The sequence below is a fragment of the Apium graveolens genome, chromosome 7 (genome assembly GCF_009905375.1).
Source record: "Apium graveolens cultivar Ventura chromosome 7, ASM990537v1, whole genome shotgun sequence".
In the NCBI taxonomy this organism is placed as follows: Eukaryota; Viridiplantae; Streptophyta; class Magnoliopsida; order Apiales; family Apiaceae; genus Apium; species Apium graveolens.
Window position 1 is genome coordinate 103,359,464 of NC_133653.1, and position 8,798 is coordinate 103,368,261.

The following is an 8,798-nucleotide window of genomic DNA, read 5'->3' on the forward strand; positions in this document are numbered from 1 at the left end:
AAGCATTCAAATACTGCAGTTGTTCTTCCCCTTCTTCATCTTCACTATCAGATTCCCCTATTAAGGCTCTCTCTAAGGCATCAGTCCTTAGCATTTGATCAAGCTCCAAAGTCACTACAGAGTCGACCAACTCTAATTTAAAGCACTCCTCTTCATCAGTAGGGAATTTCATGGCATTGAAAATATTAAAGGTAACGTCCTGATCCTAAACCCGCATTGTAATGTCACCCTTCTGCACATCGATCAGAGTTCGGCCTGTATCTAAGAATGGTCTCCCCAAGATAATGGGAATTTTATTATCTTCCTCGAAGTCCAGAATGAAATAATCAGTAGGGAAGATGAGTTTATCCACTTTAACCAAGACATCCTCCACTACCCCTCGCGGATAAGTGATGGAACGATCAGCAAGTTATAAGGACATGTTTACCGGTTTTGGATCAGGCAGACAAAGTTTCTTGACAATGGACAAGGGCATCAGATTTGTGCTAGCTCCTAAGTCACACAAACACTTGTCGAAAGACAGATTGCCAATGGTACAAGGTATCGTGAAGCTTCCTGGATCTTTAAGTTTAGGAGGTAGTTTCCGCTATAGCACAGCACTGCACTCTTCCATTAGAGCAACGGTTTCCAACTCCTCAAGTTTTAGCTTCCGAGATATAATACCCTTCATGAATTTAGCATAGCTCGGTATTTGTTCTAGAGCTTTTGTAAAAGGTATGTTAATGTGCAACTTCTTGAAAACCTCTAAGAACTTGGCAAACTACTTGTCGAACTTCTGTTTCCGAAGTCTTTTAGGATATGGAGGAGGCGGATATACTTGTTTGTCTCCTGTATTATGCTCAGGAGGAGTGTTTTCAACAACATTTTTCTTCGGTTCCACCTCGCCATCCTTTTACGATGCCATTTCCGCAGAATTCTCACTTTCTGAAAAAGGGCAGGGCGCGGGCATGGGCGCGCCTGCCTTCTGGAAGAAATTTTCAAACTTTATATTTTGATGATTTTGGGGCTCGCGACCTTTTCAGACCTCAGGGTGATTGCCTTAAGTTGTTCTTTGACCTTTCTATTGCCCGGATTAGCCTCTGTGTCACTTGGAAGAGTTCTTTATGGTCGGTCTAATAGGGCATTAGTAATCTGCCCTATTTGATTCTCCAGAGTTTTGATAGAAATTTCTTGGCTTTTGCACATAAGCCTCAACTCCTCCAATTCATATTTTTCATTCGAAGATGGACCGACACCTCCGTGAGATTGCTGTTGCATTCCCTGTGGCTGAAATTGCTGCCTTGGTGCAAACTGTTGTTGAAACCCAGGAGGAATGAATTGCTTGTTTCCAAACTGCTGGTATGGCTGTTGTGGCTGTTGCATACCACCTTGATTATTGCTCCAGCTGAAGTTAGGATGGTTTCTGTTGTTAGGATGATAAGTAGCAGGAACAGGTTGTTCCGACCTCTGAAAGTTGCTCATAAACTGAGCCGATTCACTAGATATAGCACATTGCTCCGTCGCATGCGAACATGCACAAAGCTCATAAATACTAGTTATCTGATGAACACTATAGTTGGTCAGAGAATCGACCTTCATAGTCAACGCTTTTAGTTGCGCACTGATAGCCGTAGCTCTATCCACCTCCCGAATTCCTGATACCTTGCCTTGTGGTAGCATTTGAGTTGGATTCTGATATTCATTCACAGCCATCATCTCAATTAGCTCATAAGCTTCCTCATAGCTCTTGTCCCATAAGACTCCACCTGATGCTGCATCGAGCATAGGTCTTGACTGTGCTCCTAAACCATTATAAAAGAAATTGATCACCATCCAGTCAGGCATTCCATGATGAGGACACTTCCTAAGCATCTCCTTATAGCGCTCCCAAGCTTCACATAAAGATTCACCCGATTGTTGCGCGAATTGAGTAAGAGCATTCTTGATTGCATCTGTTTTTGCCATTAGGAAGAATTTAGTAAGGAATTTCAGAGCAAGATCCTCCCATATCGCAATAGAACCTGGTGGTATAGAGTGCAACCAGCTCTTAGCTTTATCCCTCAGAGAAAATGGGAAATGTCTCAGTTTCACAGCATCTTCAGAAACATTATTGAACTTGAAGGTGTCGCAGATCTCGAAAAAATCCCTAATGTGCATATTGGGGTCTTCCGTTGGAGAACCCCCAAACTGGACTGAATTCTGTACCATCTGAATCATGCCAGGCTTGTTTTCAAAGGTATTAGTTGCGATAGTTGGCCTGACAATGCTAGATTGAATTTCATTGATCTTCGGTTGGGAATAATCCATCAACGCTTTCGTTGTTGCTGCTGGTTCTCCCATTGTAATGATTACTTCTTCTTCAACCTTTTCAACTTCTTTATAAACTTCTTTCTCCTCTTCTTCAACTTCGTCTAGTGTTTCCTTCCGAGATTGAGAACGTGTTCGCATCCACGCTCTCTAGAGTACCAGAAATACACGAAAAAAGTAAACCTTGTAAGAAAAAATTCCAAGTCAGTGAACTTTAGCGACCACTGATGTCAAGCACATAAACTAAAAATTAACACCGATCCCTGGAAGCGGCGCCAAAAACTTGTTCGCCGGAAAACACACGCGAAAATACACGCAAGCATACGCGATCACAATTAGTATAAGATTTAAGTCGAGTTCGTTCCCACAAAGACTGGTTTAGGTTAAGTTCAGATTATGCACCTAGGCAACAATGTATGATTATCGTTCACAACTAACATAAGTAACAAATTTGAGTTTATTAACTGCTTAAGAGATTATACTAGCATGCATTAACTAAGAGATTAAAAGTGAATTACTTAAATGAGAATAAAATACGGGATTCTAACTTTATTGAATACTTCATTCAAAGTTTATGCCTTTATCAATAGCATGTGATGGTGATGATAACTAATCAAATAACACGAAATTAGTATACGCCATATTTCGATATACGTATACCCTATTACTAAGCATCCACAATCAAGATAGAAGCCAAATAGACACCAATTATTCTTAGACCCTATATGTCTATAGAATTTGAAAACATAACGGTTTAAGAACAAGTTATCTATTGTGATTACATAGGGTGTGTAAGATGGTTAAAATTACATTACAAATTATGCATGTCAATTCATACATAAACTTATGCTAACATGGCAAGTTCTAAACCTCTATATTCACTTTCGCTTTAATAAAGATTAACAAAAAATCATAGATGTTAGCTACGCATCAAAGACGAATAAGCACAACTATACTAGGAAATCATAAATCACCACACACTAAGATTTAGAACAATCAACTATTGAAATCCATAAATAAATCTGATAGAACCCCATGACAATGATTAGTTCATGATCGAATGCATCATCACCATATGTTCCAATGAAAATATGATTCTAAATAAGTTCAGAATACTACGAGATAAGATAAAAGAACTAGGGTTTAGAATAAATCAAAAAATAAGCATCCAAAAGTATTGCCTAAATCGAAGAATACAAAAGTATGAAACTAAATATTCTTCTCCTTAACTGTCTCGTGTGCTCTAGGTCTTCTCAAAGTTCTCACTGGCTTCGTTGTTATTAAAAATGTCTTCTTTTCATTATATATAAGCCCCCGGTTGACCTGGACTCTTCATATCACCCAATCAGACTCAAATCAGGATTGTGTAACAAGTGTCAGGCGCGGGCGCGCTCCTTTCTAGCGCGGGCTCTCTCTCTCTCTCTCTCTCTCTCTCTCTCTCTTTCTCAGTATGGGCGCGGGCGCGCTCCTTCGGGTGTGGGCGCGCTCCTTCAGGCGCGCACTACCATATAAATGGTCTTTAGCAATATCCAAAAAAATTGTTAAAAATGCTGAAAAATGTAGCCATAAGGCGGAAGGCAACACTATGATCAAATTTGAGGGTGTTGGAAATTTGCATGTGGCCTTGATGTTATACTAACACATTTTTAAAAACTATGCCAACATCCATAATATATTGTCTTAGGGCTCTATAGCTATATTTTTTACTCAGTAGCAACACTAGCACTGGTGTTGGCTTTAACCTTATGGCAACACCCTCTATTCAATAGCAACAAAATCTTGATGTTGTCATAATTCTTATTGCAACATCTTTCTCCATCTATAGTGATAGGGAATAAAATAAAACCTGATTGCGTAATTAAAATCGCATTAATTGTACCATAATTGGGCTGACAGCTAAGCCCACTAGAAAGGGGCCCAAAACCCTGAATATTAATTAATTTCATAATTAATTAAATAAGGTAGAAAACAGTTGTTAAGATAAGTTCTGATGAGGATATAAATCTTTGTAGATTAGCCTCCAATGGACCTAATAGGATAATGAATCAGTTTCCTACTTCCTAGGACTCCAAAGTCCATTCTAATTCTGAGACATGCCCACCAAGTCTCCTAGATCTAGTCCAATTCAAGGACTCCCAACACCTATATAAGAGGTCTCACCCCCACCAATCAGAACTACATTTTTTGACTTGATCCTTGGCAATCAATAAGGTACGTAGGCATCTTGTTAAGGCAGATCGAGTCACGAGACACAAGAGCATTCAAATCGAGCTTTGAAGCTCACGAACCCTAGTAGTAAGTATAATAATTAAAATACCCTACTTTTTAATCCATAACATTTGGCGCCATCTGTGGGAAACTTAACAACAACCATGGCGAGAACACGGAGTGGAAACAGCGCCCCTGGAGGTACGCCAGCTGGAACGACCCAAACGATTTCATCAACGGTGGAGATACCTCCGTATTCGACCTATGCTGCCCCCAAGGAGGAGCCTAGGTAGGGCAACTGAACTTCAACCACAAGGGATGATTTCACCGGCTCCTCAAGGGACGAATTCCCAACTTCAATAGCTACATACAACTGTCAATTCTCGACCCGTTGGGTGTGAGTATTCAACTGTTGTGACCACTAACCCCCCTTATGGGATGCCCCTTTACCCCGAGGTTGGAGGGAGTGGACATGCTAATCGGAGTGAAGCACAAGGGCAGACGCCCCAATATATACGTGGTTTAGCTCCTATCCCAAAGGATCAAGAATTCTCCGGTCCTTACACTGAGAGAGACTCCGAATCTTCGGATGATGATGTGGCCCCAAGAAGGAGGCGTGCTGGTAAAGAGCCGATGCCTGATGGTAACCAGCGTCCTAGGACCACCCGAGGGACGAATCCCCAAGAAGTGCAGGAGAGAATCAGGGCTCACGAGGCTGAGATTCAAAGGCTGAAGCGCGACTTAGAAGCGCACCAGATCTCCAGACCCCCGTTATCTCCAAGGGGGAGAAATCCTCCTTCAATCATAGACCTGGATGGTCCGCTACAGAGAAGGGCTGTTGTCCCTAGGGCTGATCCAAGTATTCTTCTTCCCCTGGGAGATCCTGATGATCCTACTCCACCATTCACTGAAGAGATAATGAACGCCCATATCTCAAGGAAGTTTAAGATGCCCACCATCAAAGCTTATGATGGCACTAGAGATCCCGCTAATCATGTCAGGACATTCTCTAATGCACTATTGCTGCAACCTGTGAACGACGCTATTAAGTGTCGGGCCTATCCTCAAACCCTATCGGGACTGGCTCAAAGATGGTATAGTCGTTTGCCTCCGAATTCTATTGGGTCCTTCAGAGAACTAAGTCAGGATTTTATTAAGCAATTCATCAGTGGGAGAGTGCATGAGAAAAGTTCAGCATCCCTCATGAGCATTGTGCAGGGAGCAAAAGAGTCCTTGAGGGACTATCTGAATCATTTCACCAAGGAAGCTTTAAAAGTCCCTGACCTTGATGAAAAGGAAGCTATGATAGCACTGTAACAGGGAACTAGGAACGAATTCTTCAAGATGTCATTGGCCAAGTACCCCCCTGAAAGTATATTACAGCTCCAAGATAGGGCCGGGAAATACATCAAAGTGGAGGAGAGCATGAGGAAGATTGTAATGAATAACGAGCCCGCTAGTGGCAAGAAGCGAAAGACTAATTTGGAATATATTGCTAAGGACAAGTATCCCAGAACTGAGCAAAACACTGATTCGACCCCGAAGAAGGGAGGACCTGGGCAAAAGTTCACTTAATATGCTAAGTTGAATCCTCTTGGAAGCCAGATCCTGATGGAAATTGAGAAAGATAGAGATATTTGTTGGCCTAAACCCATGAAGGCTGATCCTACCAAGCTAGATAAGAGTAAATATTGCAGATTTCACAAGGATGCTGGTCATGACACCGATGAGTGTAGACAATTGAAAGATGAAATAGAGTTCCTCATTCAAAAAGGAAGGTTGAGCAAGTACATTGGAGATGGAGGTGATAGGAATAACAATGGGAGAAAGAACTTTAACGATCGTAGGAGGGACCAAGACGATCAGGGGCGAAATCCCCAGCCTAGGGGACCAGTGATAAATGCAATCTTTGGAGGATCACGACCCTGAGGGCTTGTGATAAATACAATCTTTGGAGGACCAACTGCTGCTGGATTATCCAAGAACTCAAGGAAAGCATATACTAGAGAAGTTATGTATATTATTGGGGAAGCCCGAAAGAGGGCTAAGACAGGAGTGATAATGGCATTTGATGATTCTGACTTGGAGGGTGTGAAATTTCCTCATGATGACCCGCTGGTCATAACACCGATAATAGGGAACAACCCGGTGAAGAGGGTCCTTGTAGATAATGGTGCCTCGGTGGACAACTTGCTCCATGATACCTTTTTAATGATGGGTTACAATGATTCTAAATTAACCTCGACCGATATGCCGATATATGGATTTGCAGGAGTGGAGTGTCCCGTGGAAGGGATAATTAAGTTACCAACGACCATAGGTTAGGAACCAAGACAAGTAACACAGATTTTGGACTTTGTCATGGTGAAGGCTAGTTCAACTTACAACGCAATCATGGAAAGAACAGGAATACATGCCTTTAAGGCAGTTCCTTTTTTCTACCATTCAGTGATGTAGTTTCCCACCCGGAATGGGATTGGAAAAGAGAGAGGAGATCAAAAGATGGCAAGGAGTTGTTATGTGGCCTCTCTTACGGAAGATGGAGTTGGGGGGCGGGTTCTGCCTATTGAAGATCCGGATATCCGTGAGAACGATGAGAAAAGAGGGAAGCCAGCTGAAGATTTGGTTCCGATTCCTTTGGCTCCCGAGGATCCTGAGAAAGTAACTTTCATTGGAGCATCACTAGAGGAGCCCCTTAGAGGGAAGTTGGTGAAGTTTTCACCGGAGAATAGTGATGTATTTGCATGGTCGGCGGCTGACATGCCAGGCATAGACCCGGAACCGATCACTCACAAGCTGAATAAGGATCCAAATCGAAAGACTGTGAAGTAAAAGAAAAGAAGCTTTGCTCCTGAGAGGCAAGAAGTTATTAAACAAGAAGTAGAGAAGCTCTTGATGGCTGGTTTCATTGGGGAGTGATAAGTGGCATTTTATACCACTTAAAACGTCTTAAAATGGCTTAAATTGGTGTCTTAAAATCAAGTATTTTGTGTATTTGATGCGTTTTTCTAGTGTTTATGCATTTCAGGGTATTAGTTGCATTTCGGAAGAGGAATCATCAAGAATAAGCCTTGGCATGTGTTCACCATTGTGAGAGGAAAAGAACGGGCAGATTACGGCGAAGAAACGGAGCAAACCTGGAATTTTTCCAGTAGGGTCCTGCGCGCCCGCGCAGCAATGCTGAGCGGCCGCGTAGCAGCCTTGCGCGCCCGCGCAGAAATGCTGAGCGGCCGCGCAGGGTCGGGGAAAAAGCTGAATTATTTTAGACTTCTACTTCTGTTTGGCTTCCAACTTCTATGTAATCTGAGTTTTATGGGACTATTATATAAGTAGATTTGAGACGTTTTCATAGAGAAGATGAAGGAGATTATGTTTTAGATTGTGTTTGGCGCAAGAAGCGAAGGAGATAAGGAAGAAGACCGATTTAGCACACTGCAGCGAAGAGGAAGCATATTTTCTTGTGATTCTTGTTTCGTTGTAACGTTGGATGCTAGTTTTCTTGCTTTAACTTATTTACTCTTGTGACGTACTCTATTTTAATATAATTAGTTTAGTTATTATTTTCTTGTGTTGTTTATCATGATTTCATATGAACCCATGATGGCGATAAGTTCTATTATGGGCTAATCGTGATCATTAGGGTTGCAACGGATTTATTATGGAATTCTTTAGTTAATTGTTTAATAATTTAGTGTGTGATGATTGCATGATATCTAGTATTGGTTGTGCATATTCGTCTTATGTGCGTCGCGAACATATAAGATAGGGTGTTAATCTCTTGTGAAGCGACGGTGGATCTTGAGATTTAGAACTTGCCATGCTAGCATAGGTTCATGTACGTTGTGCATGATTAGTGGGTAACTCTAACAGTTTTATTTGACCTATGTAATCAAAAGGGATAACTTGTGCTTAAATCGTTGTGTTGTCAATTTCTGTAGACATATAGGAACTCAACATGATTGATGACTATTCAACTTCTATCTTAATTGTGGATGCTTGGTATAATGGTATTAGTACAATGAAAGTTGGCTTTTATCAGTTTCGTGTTATTCGATTAATGTCATCACTGTCACATGCTAAAGGTAATAACAATGGCTATAGAAGGAAGTAATAATGAAGTTGTGATCTCATGAGTATTTTATTATTGATAAATTGAAGTGTTAGTTAAGTGGTTAATTAAGTAGTTAATTATAGTTAATATTTAATCAACAATTTTAAGTGTTATTATCTTAACATTGAGAAGTAGTCATACATTGGTGAGTGAGTTTAATTAGACAATAACTTAGTCTGAGTCTCTGAGGGAA

The 8,798-nt window shown here is 41.2% G+C and overlaps 1 non-coding gene across 1 annotated transcript; it reads left to right on the forward strand.

The window, feature by feature from the left end:
• Positions 1–1,822: 1,822 nt before the first annotated feature.
• On the forward strand, positions 1,823–1,929 carry LOC141676204 (small nucleolar RNA R71). The gene has a single exon (XR_012556806.1). It is a non-coding gene; the product is annotated as a small nucleolar RNA R71 (small nucleolar RNA).
• Positions 1,930–8,798: the final 6,869 nt, after the last annotated feature.